The 15968-nt window shown below is 38.9% G+C and overlaps 1 long non-coding RNA gene across 1 annotated transcript; it reads right to left on the reverse strand.

The window, feature by feature from the left end:
- Nucleotides 1–4866: 4866 nt before the first annotated feature.
- LOC147944261 (uncharacterized) lies at nucleotides 4867–5554 on the reverse strand. Its single transcript, XR_015557456.1, has 3 exons — nucleotides 5527–5554; nucleotides 5197–5348; nucleotides 4867–5100 (listed from the first exon to the last, which is right to left on the reverse strand). It is a non-coding gene; the product is annotated as an uncharacterized LOC147944261 (long non-coding RNA).
- Between the last annotated feature and the right edge of the window lie 10414 nt (nucleotides 5555–15968).

The raw sequence follows: 15968 nt of genomic DNA on the forward strand, positions 1-15968 counted from the left end.
TATAATAAATAAACTAGTAATCTCATACTCACTAACAATCTAACCCTAATCAATACAATAGCGGAAATAACAACAACATCAACCAGCAATTAACCAACAATAATCCAATAGACTAAATAACCAACAACAATAATCCAAGACTAATCCTTCAATTCCAGAATAATAACATAAACCAAAGAACCATTAATTCTAGGAAACATTCTAAAGACTTAACTCTAGCAACCTAACAGTAGCCAAACAACAACCAATTGAGCCACTAGAACGTCTTCCTCTTTATTGCCTTGATTTTATGATCATAATTTGCCTTTACCTGCATCATAAACAACAATTAAGACGCATGAGCACAAATACTCAGTGAGGTAATCCTTCCATCTACTAGGCATTACTCACAAGCAATTGAGATCTCCTATCAAGACATAACAAAATAACACAAACAAACCAGGCAACAAACAAAGCTCAACCTGTAACATCCGTGTTTGGGGATTATAATTTGTGATGTACTGAGTAAACCAAAGGAGTGGTTTTGGATTAATTTTGGTTTAATTAAATCTTGGTTTAATCAAAGTAAACCAAAAACTCTAACTTTTCTCCTTAAGTCTATGCCTCTTCTCCTCTCTTTTGTGTGTTGTGGTCGACATTTTTCTGATCAGAGAGAAGGGGAGAGAGAGAGAGAGAGAGAGAGAGAGAGAGGAAACGGTTTCGACATAAGAAATTGTTTTCAAAGGCAATGAAACTCGGTAGAGTTATTCACAAGTTTTTCATCGTGATTCTCCTTTTTACAGAAATGGATTTGGATTTAAACTCGATGAGTTATTGGCAGTTTCATGAGACACGTTTTCTCTGTCGCGAATTGAGACCAGCGGGTGTCAGTTAGAGGTATATGCCCTATCATATGTTTTGGTCGGTTTAGTCTGTTCTGAACTGAATTAAGTAGTTAGATTTGAATTGATTTGTTTTTTTTTCTTTTGAAATATTTGGTTCGGTTCACATAAAATATATTGTAGTCATCATAATCTTAGTTTATATATGATGATTTTGGTATATAATATTTCGCTTAACAAACTTTGGTTTAGACAAATAATTGCTCTACATCATATAAGACATGTGTTCCCTCAAAATGCCACTTGATGGCAAACAACCTCTTAAAAATTGCTAGGCACACATTGGTTTGATATCAAAATGCCACTTGATGCCAAACAGCTTCTTCAAAAATGCTAGGCACACATTTGTTTGATGTAATAATGATTTTAAACAAATATGATTTATTATATATTATATTTCTACTAAATAAAAAAATTATCCAAAAAATATCTCGCAACATAGCACAAAACTAAACACACATACTGTCATAAGATCCACCATGTTAATCAGAAAAAAAAATGTCAAAAAAACAAAGCTTTCTATCATTTTGAAAGATATTTGAGAGTATTGAGAAAAAGAAGCTTCTTAGTTTAACAAAACAACTCGATTTTGTAATCAAATTATCTACCGGCTCGGTTTGTTGTTTCTATCGGTACTCCATGGTCTTTATATCTTTTTTTCTTTTTTAGTTACAAAAATATTTTTTTGCGAACTCCCACATTCATTATACAAAATAAAAATAAAAATGGTGTTTGTCTAAAAATATTAATGCAACAAACAAGAACGAAAACAAAAAATTACCATTGAACACAATCAAAACTTTATTAATTATGAAATTTGATTCCAAATAACATAATGCAGATTATTTATTAAAATGCAAAACAAAAAGGTTTATAAAATGAAAACAAATAAAAAATATTCTAGAGACGGATACTAACCTAGTTTAAAATAAAATTAAAATCCAGTTTACTTAATACACTGTAAACTTAATTATCAATATTAATATATTTAACTCTAGTTTTTGCTTTCCATATATGGAAAACCGAAATACCGGCATATATAAAGAAACAAAAGAAGTTCAAATATATCAATATTGTTAATTTATTTAAACTTACAAACAAAATAAAACATTTAGTGATGAATTCATGATAAGTAGGAGTACAATCATCCTTAAAAAATGCCCTAACTGTTCAACATTTTCTCTGTGTTATTTTATAAAATATGGTGCAATCCTCAAAATATAAAAATCCTACTATATTAATTGAGAAGTAAAAATATGAAACTAACCTTTAAATGTGTAAAAAATTACATTCAATTGCCATTAGAAAAAATTAATTAAATTTAATTAACTAATTTAAATAAATATAATTAATTAAAAATAAAAATACTCACATATTAAATACTAAAAAATCTTTAAAATCTAGAAAAATATTTTCTCTCTCTAATAAATTATAGACGAAATTACTAATTATTTTTTTTAAAAAATATATAAACCAATCATAATTTTAAAAACTAAGATTTTATATCCAAGTATACAATACAATTATTTTTAATAACTAAATTCGAAGATTTTGTTAAGATTTTAAATTATGATTCTCCTATCATCTTTATTTTATTTTAGGGAGAGTTACTAGAATATTGCATAAAAGCTTCCTTATTACAAAAGTAACACACAATTGTTTGTAATTACTAGAATAAACTCTGTACCTATACTACCCCTGAAATTAGTTTTGGCAAAAAAACGTAATTACGGCTAATGCCTTCGAAAAAAAAAACATTGGAAATTGGGACTAAGTCTACCGAGCCATTGATGGTAGATTTATACAGGTGGACTGATTAAAGGTGTACATCAGATATTTTTGGTACACTTAGTTGTAGTGCTGGTACACTTAACCGTGGACGTAGATGGTACACTTAGTTGTAGTGTTGGTACACTTATCGGTCGACGTATATGAAATCGATTCGTTAGATTAAGTTGGGTGAGGAATTTCCCTTTGATGATAGACTTATGTTTTTAGCGCGTGTAGCGACAAACGTAAAAGGGTGGGAAGATATTTATGGTAGACTAATGGGCTGTTGCGACAGATTTATGTGACAGCCTTCTCTCGTTACAGATATTTTTGGTATACTTTGTTTGTTTTTTGAAATAGTTTTCGTAGTGTTGTGGTAGGCTTCTTGTCCGTGGTAGATTTAGTAAGCAAGATTGACAGCTGTAAAGTCTTACCAGAATAACACAAATTTGTTTGAGCTGGCAAAGACAGTCTAGCGTTGCGATAGACTTATTGGAGGAAGATCTAAACAGGTTTGTTGTTCTTCCGATTAATGGTGTTCATGTAATAAAGTTTGTAGCAGATTCATCAATCGTGTTCTGTTTGTCGGCCGGAGCAAACGTCTTTTTCCTACTCAGTTTCAGAAATCTTTCCTCAGGGTTCATCCATGGAAGAGCAAGATATCGTTTCGGAAATCTATATAACTCACTTTTTATAGGTTTTTAATTTAGAAATCAGATGTTGAGACGAAAATCTATAATAGTTGAGTAAAAACCCTACAAGTGAAACCAAAAAAATAGACATAAGTCGTGAAAAAATAAAGTGAGGCAGGGAAAATTAGGGTTTTCAGTCGTATGTTAGAGGTAGAAGACGAGGATATTATGGTAATTTTGGATTCATTAAACCTAAAATCGAACGTGTACGTACATATAAACGTGTACGTACATATGAACTTATACATACATAATGTTCTTGAGATTAGTGTACGTACATAACGTTCTTTTGATTAGTGTAGGTCCATAAATCCGTTTTAATGAACAATATTATTGTAATTTTGTAGTCATCTTCAACATATCTTCTTCTACAACCCTAGCTAATATTTTCGTTGTTGTTCACCAGAAATGGAACAAGTAAGAGATGTTACTAGAAAAAGTAAGAGATGTTACTAGAACAACCTATGTAATTCGTAATTGTTTATTTATTTATTATACTTTCGAGAGGTAATGAATAATAACCACACAAAATTACATTTTAACTATAGAGGGTAATATTTAGATAACATAAATAGTATTTGTCGAATTGTATATATTACTTAGTTCAACTAGGTACAACAAAATATATATTTAGATTTGTATTTATATTTAAAATATGAAAATGATAATTAAGGTTTATAAGAATTTCTAAAAAATATTGAACTACTAAAAAACCATGTTTAATCAACAATACAAGAATTTATCACTTTCTAATATATACTATCGTTTTCACATAAAACACTCTTTATAGTATAAGGAAGACTTAGTAAGTGATCACCTCAAATGAAGCAAAAGAGGTGAAACCCAAGTTTTTATGAACATTGTGTTATGAAAACCTTGTATATGCTAATTAATAGTGGTAAATCTTGTGGCCAACTGCTAATTAATAATTTATATTATAGTCCAACTGGAAATACGAAAAAAATGCAAAAGTTCAACTATGGATATGAGAGTACAACTGGATAACTATGTATAATTATGTGTATACCAAATAATTTTTTATTAATAGCATGTTGCCTTTGGTTCATTTTACCACAGTGTGATGATTTTAAATGAATATTCCACCGCCAAAATCTATTTTTTATTCGTTTTCACATGATCCATATTGAAATTTATTTTAATAATTCTACTACAGTTGCACCAAGTATTTCAAGTTATACTGAAATTTTCTACCTAAGTGATCTAGTTATACATAAGACCTCACATTCACCCTAAAATTCTATTAATTACAACCAAACAAATCTCAGTCCCTATGTCTCTGTTGCAACTCTTTTATCGTCTGCAAAAGCTCCATCTTCTACTACTTATAGCTTCTAAGTAGATATTATTTCTCATCTATTACTTCATTAAGCTACACTTCTTTTCTCAAACATCTCTACTATTATTACTTCATTCTTAAAGAAATACATCATTTCATAAACCAACTAGCAGTTCATACATAACACAAGTCTTGAGAGATTTGTAAAAATCTAAAGCCAACAAAAAAAAATCATAAAATACCATTGCTTTCCCATAAAAGATCCAAATCATACAAAATGAACACATGACAATCATGAACTCTAGAAGAGAAGATGTAACCATCAAACCAAACCATAAACAAAAGACAAAGTCATGTCCTAAACTGATCAAGTTCTCAACATGTTCAAACCAAAGGGTCCTATTGCTTTGTTTGAAGCTACATCATCTTCAAGCATATCCTCAGAAGCTGATATATATACCTAAAGAACAACAAGAAGACGGACATGAGCTATGCTGCTGAAAATATAGATGTCATTCATAATCATGCAGTAGAAAAGAAAGAAGCTTTTTTTTACCATTCCGGAGACTTTTGAAGGAGACGGACTTGCTCAAAGAAGAGAACTTTAGAGACAATAGGTGTAACTTTGCTACCAAACTCTTGTGACTTTTCCTTTCCTGTATAACTTCCTAGCAACACCAGTTTTGCCTCATCATTCATCAGACCACTCTGCAAATTCAATATACCAGTTTAAGTCATACCAATCAAACAAATACCGAGATCCTCAATTTTAGCAAATGTGAAGCTTTGTCTTTAGAGAAATGATGCAGCAGTTTATTAGCTAAACTAGCCTTCTGATACGTTCTTATTTGATCTCAGGATATCTTAATAAAAGAAGCTACTTTACCAAATGACCAAGAAGAACTGAAGGTATTGAAACAAGTTTTTCTTATGTGTTTGGTGAATGATGGTGGATGTATGCAAAGATGATATATGAATGGAATGATGGATGGGTGTTTCAATTCCCCTTTATGCTATTGCAGTACAAGAGGTATCAATCCTAAATGAGTGTTTGTGAACAGATAAGATGTGCATATGAATCTAAGTTAAGGCAAATGTAATGATTGTTTGTCACTAACAATCCTAAGATGGAAATGTAAAGATGCAGAAAGTAAACTACAAGAGCCAAGAACTAAATGCAAATGAAACTGAATGATTGAAACTGTAATGAAGCAAGAACAGAAATAGAAACTACTACTAATGAACTAATGCAAGACAATTAATGAACTGAAAACTAAATGTATGCAACTGGAATGAAACAAGAATGAAACAAGACAAGCACAAATCATAAACCAGAGTTCTGGGGATGAACTCGAGCAAGCACTCGACCGAGTGTAGGTCGAGTGGGAGGTCGAGCTAGTTCAATCCAGAAAACAGAGCAACACAACAAAAACAGAGCAACACTAAAACCAATCAAACAACAAGCAAGCTACAAGATTAAGACTTAGAAATCAATAAACAAAGAAGGTTCCTGAGGATGGATTCATGGGAAGAACTAATCATTGTGGTCATCTAACTTGGTCAACAAAACTCAAGCAAACTTTGAGCTAACCTCTAGACATATAAATCTAAGACAAGTTTCTCCCACTCTCATGGTCAAGAAACAATCAAACCTATGCAATTCTAGACTTGTTCTCAGACAGTAAAGAATCTACACAAGCAGACATTAAGCAATACATCTCAAACCAAACAAGACCTCTAATCTCTTAGCAAGCCTAATGGTAAGCTCTAGATCTAGCCTTATCTATGCTCCTTAAACATTGGTGTGATGCTAAGGAGCTTGAGATCAGATCCTAACCTCTCAGTTCAAGATCAGCCTTAAGAACATCTAGCCTAGAAGAGATCTACAACAATCAAGCTTGACCAAATCACATAAACCACAAGATGAATCCTTCCTAACCCATCCTCAAGATCCTAAGAAGACTACTCACAACAAGACATGATGAAATAAATCAAAAACCCAGAAAATATTGAAACTTGCATTATTAGAAAGATAAAACTGAGATCTTTAATATTAATCAAAGGATGAAACTCAAATTCTCAATATTAAGAAAGTTATTGAACCAACAATATTGAAGAATCTAAGAGTTTTCTTAAAGAAGTACAAAATCTAATAAAATGCAAAAGGAATAATGCTAAAAAAGGTAAAAACTAGGTTTTTGGGAATATCTAAAAGTCTGGACGCTTTGGTGGCTGCAGGTACAAGGTCTTATATAGTGGGGAAGTGGAAGCCCTAAAAATAGAAAAAGTCAAAGCGGTCAACGGCTCGGTCAACTCGACCTGTGCTCGGTCGAGCTAGGGGTCGAGCTGGCTTCTCACGTGCAATCTCCACTCGGTCGAGTCCTCCTCAGCACACGGTCGAGTGTCTGGTCGAGTGTGCGGTCGAGTTGGACTCTGGACCTTGGTTCTTCAGCCTTAACTCCCTTGTTTCCTCCTCAAGATTGCTTCACATCTCTTCTCCATTGCTTCCATGCTCCTTGAGCTCCAAAATCACCTGTTTATGCATGAAAAGATGCAAATGCAATGCAACTAAACCCTAATGCATGATTAGTGCTAAAGCTACACAATAATGGCCTAAATGGATAGAAAAAGATACAAAAGATGTGAATAAACTAAGGGAAAACAAGGCAAAATATATGAACATCAACACCCCCAAACTTAGTCTTTGCTTGCCCTCAAGCAAATAATCAACGACATAAGAAGGTAAGTGAGGTTTGAAAGTGGGATCTCAGCTCCTAAAGCTTGCAAATAGACCATCTAGAATCAATGTCCAAGTTACTAATACTATGATGCAAGTTGAATGAGCTGGAATTTAAAGACCTTAGACAAGCATATCACAACCTTTATTGATTTGAGCCTAAGACATCCACATGCATTCAAATCAACCATTTCCTTTAACATTCATTAAACAAGAACATGAATCAACTCTATGCAATGCTTAAACTCATTTGGCTTGGTAATAAAGGGTTTTGAGACAATGATGGTCTCTTTTTAGAGTGGGGCTTATCAATATCAAGGTTCTCTCATGAAAATGGATTGAGCTTTAGAAGAATGCTAAAGGTAAGAACACCTAAACTCATACAAGAATAAAACCTTGTCTACCCAAAGGTATTCAAAATGTTTATCCTAGCAATCTAAACCCATATGATCCTAGTGCTACCCTTTGCTTCTTCTTTTCTCTTTAACCCTTTTCTCTTTTGGTTTTCAAGTCTTAGGAGATGTTTCTTATTTGATCTTTCCAGTGGAATGGGGGATTCTTTCTTATTGCTATGGTTCTCTTTTCTTCTTATTCTTAAGACATATAAGCATTTTGCTAAACTTTTCTTTTCTTTCTTTTCTTTTTCTTAACTAGAACCATCTTAATCAACACTTTACTTCCCATCCTTTCACTAGACTTTGCTTAAACACAATCTCCTCTTAAAGACTCTACCCTTTTTCTTTCTCTTTTCTTTCTTTTCTTTTCAAAACAGCCAAGTCCCAAACCCAACAAGTGAACCACCTAGTCCTATCTAGTTTGAAAAATGCAAACTAGAACTACACAAGGTCTTACTCTTGTCAGTTCAAACCTAACACTTTCTACCAAGCTCAATCCCAAAAATAGGCCTCACACACTCAAGAACAAACAAGGCTTGAAAGAAGGTATGGTTTAGGGGTAGGGGAACTGATCTAAATGATTTAATCAGCTACTTGGATCAACAAGAGTGGTAAAAAGAAGAAAGATGATCCAAGTATGTATATGGCATCCATGAGTTTAAAGCAATGCATATATTGATAATTAAAAGTCAATATTAGGTTCTTAAAAATAGGAAATGGTTTCAAATCACAACATGCTTCAATTTAGATCAAATGCAATGCAAGAATTCAAGCTTGGTTCAATCTTATGCGTCCTACTACTCAACTAGCATCAAAGTACTAATAACTTGGGCATTGATCCTAGTCTAGTGAATAGGCTAGCTAACAAGGAAATACTCATCATAGATCCCTAATGCAAATATTATACAATTTTACATGAAACATGCTAAACAAGATCCTAATATGCAATGCAAACTACATGAACACTCTTTTTTTATGAAGATTTTTTTTCAAAATTTTTCAAATTTTTATGGTTTTTCTATGCCTTAGATGGTAATGCAAGTGCTAACATGATGATGATAAAAATTTGAAATAAGAACACAAAACACAACATCAAATGCTATCTCAAACCCTCCCCCAAACTTAAATCACACAGTCCCTTGTGTGAAAAAGTTGTGAGAGGATTCAAGATTTAAACACAACACAAAACACAATATGAAATGCAATGGTATAAACAATGGTAAGGTGATAGTGGCTCCAAATGATGGGCTCTCTACCAGCAGTTCTGCCAGCAGCAAGCCCATCATTTGGAGACTCGCAGTCCAGCTCGACCCACCCACTCGGACACGTACTCGACCGAGTCAAGGTCGATTGGCATTGTCGAGCTGCCCCAAAGTCCTTCTCCAAGCCACCAGCCTGACCCCAACTACTCCTATGATAGCATGCAGATGGATGTGGACAACTTCTTCCACAATCCCTAAGGTACCACTATCACCTTACCATTGTTTATACCATTGCATTTCATATTGTGTTTTGTGTTGTGTTTAAATCTTGAATCCTCTCACAACTTTTTCACACAAGGGACTGTGTGATTTAAGTTTGGGGGAGGGTTTGAGATAGCATTTGATGTTGTGTTTTGTGTTCTTATTTCAAATTTTTATGGTTTTTCTATGCCTTAGATGCTAATGCAAGTGCTAACATGATGATGATAAAAATTTGAAATAAGAACACAAAACACAACATCAAATGCTATCTCAAACCCTCCCCCAAACTTAAATCACACAGTCCCTTGTGTGAAAAAGTTGTGAGAGGATTCAAGATTTAAACACAACACAAAACACAATATGAAATGCAATGGTATAAACAATGGTAAGGTGATAGTGGTACCTTAGGGATTGTGGAAGAAGTTGTCCACATCCATCTGCATGCTATCATAGGAGTAGTTGGGGTCAGGCTGGTGGCTTGGAGAAGGACTTTGGGGCAGCTCGACAATGCCAATCGACCTTGACTCGGTCGAGTACGTGTCCGAGTGGGTGGGTCGAGCTGGACTGCGAGTCTCCAAATGATGGGCTTGCTGCTGGCAGAACTGCTGGTAGAGAGCTGGATCCATGTAGTATTGAGGTGGGATGGGAGGGTTTAATGGATAACTTGGATAAGCAGCTGGAGGTGGAAAGCCATAGGGTGATCTGGGAAGGTGCTCGGCCGAGTGCATCGGAGGTGCTCGGTCGAGTGGGTGCTTGAGTGACCCGGTCGAGTGCCTCGAAAACTGATGTTTGCGGGTACTTGAGCTCCTCTTCCTCATATTTGGCTCATACATTGAAGCCCTAGCTGGTTCCACAGGATTCATAACCCTTGAAAGTGCTCTAGTTGAGCTACTTCTCCTCAAAGGGCTTGAATGTTGGCTAGGAGATGAGTTTCCACTCTTCAGCTCAGCAATCTCCTTCTTCAAGCCTTTGATAGACTTAGCCATGTTGGTCACCTTCTTCTTCAGCTTATCAAATCTCTTTCCATGCCACTTACCCCATTTTTGCAAAAGAGTTAACCTCTTGGCATTCTCCCTCACTCCTCTACTATCTCTTGGGTTGGGTTCATAATCTTCAAAGTAGAACTGCTCCTCTCCATCAGCTACTTGTGCATTCCCAGCTTCCTCAACTCTATGTTGTATCACTCCATCAAACCAATGCTCCTCAGCTGGCCAAAAATCAATGTTGGCTCCTTCTTGAATGGTGGTGAGCTCTTGGTTAGGCAATATGACTTGCTTTTTCCCAAGTGTTGGAAGCTCAAAGTTGAATATGTGGTTCCCTTGATGCTTCTCCTTGGCTAGGATGAGAGTAGAAGTGAGGTAGCTTGAGTCAATCCACCTTGGTGAGACACTTTCTCCTCTAAGTTGAACTCTAGCAGCTTGTAGGATTGGAGTGATGATGCCTCCAATGGTAAGTGCTCCTCTTGACCTTTTGGTCTCCAACTTCCCTACCCAACTTCTCAATTGGGTCATGTGGTCAATGAGCACCATTCCTAGGTCAGTCTCCACTGTGCTCCCAAGGATGATGGTACCATTCCTTGCTTGAAAGATCACTCCATTAAGAGCCAAGTCAATCATCTTTAGCCCCCCCTCATTGATGTTCCCAGTTTCCTTCCTTGCAAAGAATGTATTTGCAAGAGCTTTGTGGAAGTACCTTAGGACTGGGCTTCTTATCCTAGAGCTCTTGGAGTTGGAGGATGAGTAGTACTTGTTATCTCCAATTGATGTGATCACGGGTTCGACCCCTTGACCAAGACGCCCGAGACGTCCCGGACGGCTCCGAGACGCATGACCGAGAAGCATCGGACACGGACAGAACGCCTATCTCGAACGCGGCCAAGGCACCGGCGACCCTCCCAGGAGCCTCAACGCGACCAAGGGAGCTCCAGCTAAGCGACCAAACGAAGAATCAACTTGGAGGAGCAAAACATTTCACCTCTTGAGTATTTCAAGGCCGAGCTTCAACCTACACACAAAAGGCCCGAGGATAGCATCACCACTTAGGCACATTGAGCCGCGACCAGCTTTGGGAAGCTTGAATTGAGTGTCTTCACCATCACGCCAGTGTGAAGACATCCCTAAGCCATTAGAAGGAGCTGTACTCTTTTTCCTACTTTGGGTTTGTCCCAATGGGTTTACCAAAGAGGTTTTAACGAGGCAGCAAACTCTAGTGCATCTCCACTTTGATCCCACTTGGCTCATGACTTGGAAACACTTATTGACATGCTTAGGAGCCAAGGAAGTGAAGATCCTATCCACGTTCAGCCAATGACGTGGCCACCCTATCCCCTTCCCTTCTTTTCTTTTGAATTTCTTCTAGATCCCTCTATGACCGTTAGATTGGTCTTTGCTTTGCTTTATCTTTGCTTTTGCTTTTTGGCCATGTGTATGGTTTAGATCATGGCCACGTCTCTAGGGTTTTAGAGTCTCCTTATGTAAGCCTCACTATATAAAGGCATCAACCCTCATTGTAAAAATCAGACTTGAAAGAAATAGAAATTTTCACAAAGAGAGATTCTTTGTTCTTGTCTCACCTCTCTCCTTAGCCTAAGTCCGGGACTTGGCTCTTGAGAAACCCTAAGAGATTCACAAACCGGGTTTGTAATCTCTTAGTTGACCGTATCAAGAGGAGAGCCAACCCTCTTGTGTCGTCGCATCAAACCACCTCTATTCCCTCGCCCATCTCTTCCGTCCCACCATCCCAACCTCGAGTTCTCTTCCGCCAGCTCTCGAGTCTATCATCGATTTCACTTCGCCAGCCTCGTGTTCTTTACCATCAGTCCTCGAGACTTCCCAGTACCATCTCGCATCGTTTCCACCTCCATTTCCCACCGAGTCCTGCCATTAGCCGTATCCGCTCAGCCGCGTCCGTACGTTCCGAGAAGGCTTCCCGACCGTTTTCACAAACCGTTCATTGGAACCTCCTCAACTCTCGTTTCTGTCGTTTGAATCCTCTCTGGATTCGAACCCTTGATGCTTGGCCGAGGAAAGTCCCACCGATTCTGACTTTACCGAAGACACACTCCTCCATCGATCCATAGCCGCGTCCGCGGGTCACATCAGTTGGTATCAGAGCTTCAAACGCTCCTACAAGGTTGTGTCGATCTAAAATTCTTCTCTTTTGTATAAAGCTTGAATCTTTAGGTTGTTAGTTCGTTTGTGTTCTAGGTTGTTAGTTTTCCTTTTCGTTTCTAGCTTGTTCTTGTTCGCTCTAGTTTGTTCTTGCTGTTCTTGTTTTGTTCTTGTGTGTTCTTAGTTTGTTTGTCTAGATATTTTAAAGGCTGTTTTGCTTTTTGTTTTGTTGTTATAGGGTGTTAGATTCATGTGCTTTGTTTCTTTTGTTGCTTTTTGTGTTTTTTTTACTTTGTCGTTTGGTAAATTTGAAGGGTGAAAGTCATTTGGTCCATACCACTTGCTTTTTACTCTTTAAACCTCAACCAAGCGTTTTGAAATTTCAAAATGGTCAAAGCCGTGTTGAATTTCTTGTGTGGTTTAGGATTAGTTTCTTTTGTGTGGTGAGAGTTTAGCCACCTCTAAAGTGCTTTTGGTCAAGACCACAAAAAAAAAAATGTGGACGTGGATAGCTTCCCTTGAACCTTGTGGTCCATGGGAGAGTTATCTTCTTGGCTTTTAGTAACTTGCTTTTTACTTTTGCTTTTGGCTTTAGTAGATAACTTTGTTTGTCTTGCATAATATTCCATTCATTTGCATCATCTTGTTTAGCTTGTTCCTTTTCGTCCTTTGGTTTAAATTGTGCATTTGTGGCATTGTTCATCTTTTATCTAGGTTGTTAGCTTGCATCATTGTTCATCTTTGTTGCATCATTGTTCATCTTGTTTGCATCTAGGTCGATTTTGCTAGAGTTTTGTTCTAGGATTTGTGTTTTCTTTTTGTCATAAAGCATTTCTTGTCTTTTTGTGCTTTTTTCTTTTTCTTTTTGCTTTCTCTTTTGCTTTTGTTTGGTCTTAGGTTTGAATTTTCGTGAGCTGTCCTCAATCATTGCTTTGGTGAGATAAATATCTCCTTGTGGTCCATTTGAACTTAAAGATACTCATGAATATTCTTTTGTTTTGACGAGGTACACCACTTGCTCAGCCAGCACATCAACATCACGTACGGACCAAGACGCGTCAACAACCAAGGATCAACCTTTGGTCGTGTAGCCGCGTCAGCAAGTCTTCACCCAACTACTGTTGGTCGTTCGTCTCTCTGCCGTGCCATCGTTAGCCGTCAAACCAATCTGACCGTAACACCGACGACTTCCGACAGCCGTCCGTACCATCGTCCGCACCTCGTTCTAAAGCCATTCCCAAGACGCGAACAACTTGCAATGCTTGGTCCTACACTGATCTAGCATGGAGTTTGTTGAAAGCGAATCCGAAGTGGAATCGTGGTGTGATGAAGAACTTGGCCTGGAACCGGGGCAAAAGGCCACCGACGACGAATATTGGCCCGAAGAGGCCTATGGCGAGGAGTTAGATCAAGGAGAGCTCGAACGTGGATCACCAGACTGTTATTGGCCATCCTTGTCACGAGCCACTCGCATTGAAGAGCCAAGGGAGAACCTCTACGAAGACTCTGATAGTGATGACTGGGTTGTGTACACCAAGAAACCGAGGCACCGATCCCTAAGAGGAAAGGAGCCTATCCCCAAACCACCCAGCACAGCGGACGCTCTGATCTCCCTCCAACACACGCTTCGAGGTCTCAATGACAGGCTTGACCGGATTGAGTCGGCAATAACTCGTCAACGGGCCGAGAGAAGGCCGCGTGATCACCGAGGCCGTGACCTAGGCATCCCTACCTAGTCTCCAAGTGCTCCCACGCAAAAACAGACTCCACGGGGCCAGCACTATGAACCACTTCCTACACCGGCTCCGCGATGAAGGCATCATTCGGCCCATGTTGAGCAGCCAAGCAGGACGTATGCGCGTTCCGCTCAATACCGTGCACCAGTTCCAATGCCGGCCCCGCGAACAAGCCGTAACTCGGCCCCTGCCGAGAGTTCAAGGACTTATGCGCTCCTAGTGCCGTTCCGCGAGCCGCCAGCACGATACAAGGAACCATTCCAGGAAGTAGTCGGCGCCGCGACCATACCTAGTCCAAGGAGCTATGTGCCACCAGTTCAGCACCGTGAGCTGCCCACACTGTGCAAGGGACCGGCCAAAGGAGGAGTTCGGGCCAAGGATAAGCCAAAACCGGAAGCGCCAAGAACGAGCATCGAACATCACACAGACCAAGGCCGACTTGACGCTCAACCACCACCTTCGGAGCAAGGCGTGGAGCAAGAGTCCTCTTTCGGGAAGTGTGACAAGTCTCTGGGCGAGGCCAAAGAGGAGTCAGGCCGTGTGTTTAACGCCATAACCGACGATTGCTTGATAATGGAGAGTTCCAAGCAAGCTGAACCACCAAAGATGGCCACTGAGAGGTCAGTCCATCCAGTGATATTTTTGACTACTTCGAGTAGTACGCTCCAGCTGGGAGTCGCCAAGACCGAGCTATCTCTCTCCATTTTTAGCGCCAAGACCTTTACCGCACAAGGTCATATGGCGATGCATTTGATCAACTTTGGTGCGGACCAAAACTATGTGTGGCATCCTGGAGAGCGTCTACAACCTACCGCGGCCTACGAAGGGATCAAAACACCGTTCACCGCTAGCCTTATCAGGGGAGTCCTATCCTTTACCCTTAAGGCTCTACTATTTTCCTTTGATCCCGGTATTAAGCCGCGAATGAACTTGTGATGCTACTGATTTGGGCCTACTTATGTTGAATCAGGTGAAAAGCAAAGTTTTGAGGTCAAAACTTCTAGAAGAGGGAGGGAATGATGTGATCACGGGTTCGACCCCTTGACCAAGACGCCCGAGACGTCCCGGACGGCTCCGAGACGCATGACCGAGAAGCATCGGACACGGACAGAACGCCTATCTCGAACGCGGCCAAGGCACCGGCGACCCTCCCAGGAGCCTCAACGCGACCAAGGGAGCTCCAGCTAAGCGACCAAACGAAGAATCAACTTGGAGGAGCAAAACATTTCACCTCTTGAGTATTTCAAGGCCGAGCTTCAACCTACACACAAAAGGCCCAAGGATAGCATCACCACTTAGGCACATTGAGCCGCGACCAGCTTTGGGAAGCTTGAATTGAGTGTCTTCACCATCACGCCAGTGTGAAGACATCCCTAAGCCATTAGAAGGAGCTGTACTCTTTTTCCTACTTTGGGTTTGTCCCAATGGGTTTACCAAAGAGGTTTTAACGAGGCAGCAAACTCTAGTGCATCTCCACTTTGATCCCACTTGGCTCATGACTTGGAAACACTTATTGACATGCTTAGGAGCCAAGGAAGTGAAGATCCTATCCACGTTCAGCCAATGACGTGGCCACCCTATCCCCTTCCCTTCTTTTCTTTTGAATTTCTTCTAGATCCCTCTATGACCGTTAGATTGGTCTTTGCTTTGCTTTATCTTTGCTTTTGCTTTTTGGCCATGTGTATGGTTTAGATCATGGCCACGTCTCTAGGGTTTTAGAGTCTCCTTATGTAAGCCTCACTATATAAAGGCATCAACCCTCATTGTAAAAATCAGACTTGAAAGAAATAGAAATTTTCACAAAGAGAGATTCTTTGTTCTTGTCTCACCTCTCTCCTTAGCCTAAGTCCGGGACTTGGCTCTTGAGAAACCCTAAGAGATTCACAA

This window comes from Camelina sativa, chromosome 5 (genome assembly GCF_030686135.1).
Source record: "Camelina sativa cultivar CO46 ecotype springtype chromosome 5, ASM3068613v1".
NCBI classification, from domain to species: Eukaryota; Viridiplantae; Streptophyta; class Magnoliopsida; order Brassicales; family Brassicaceae; genus Camelina; species Camelina sativa.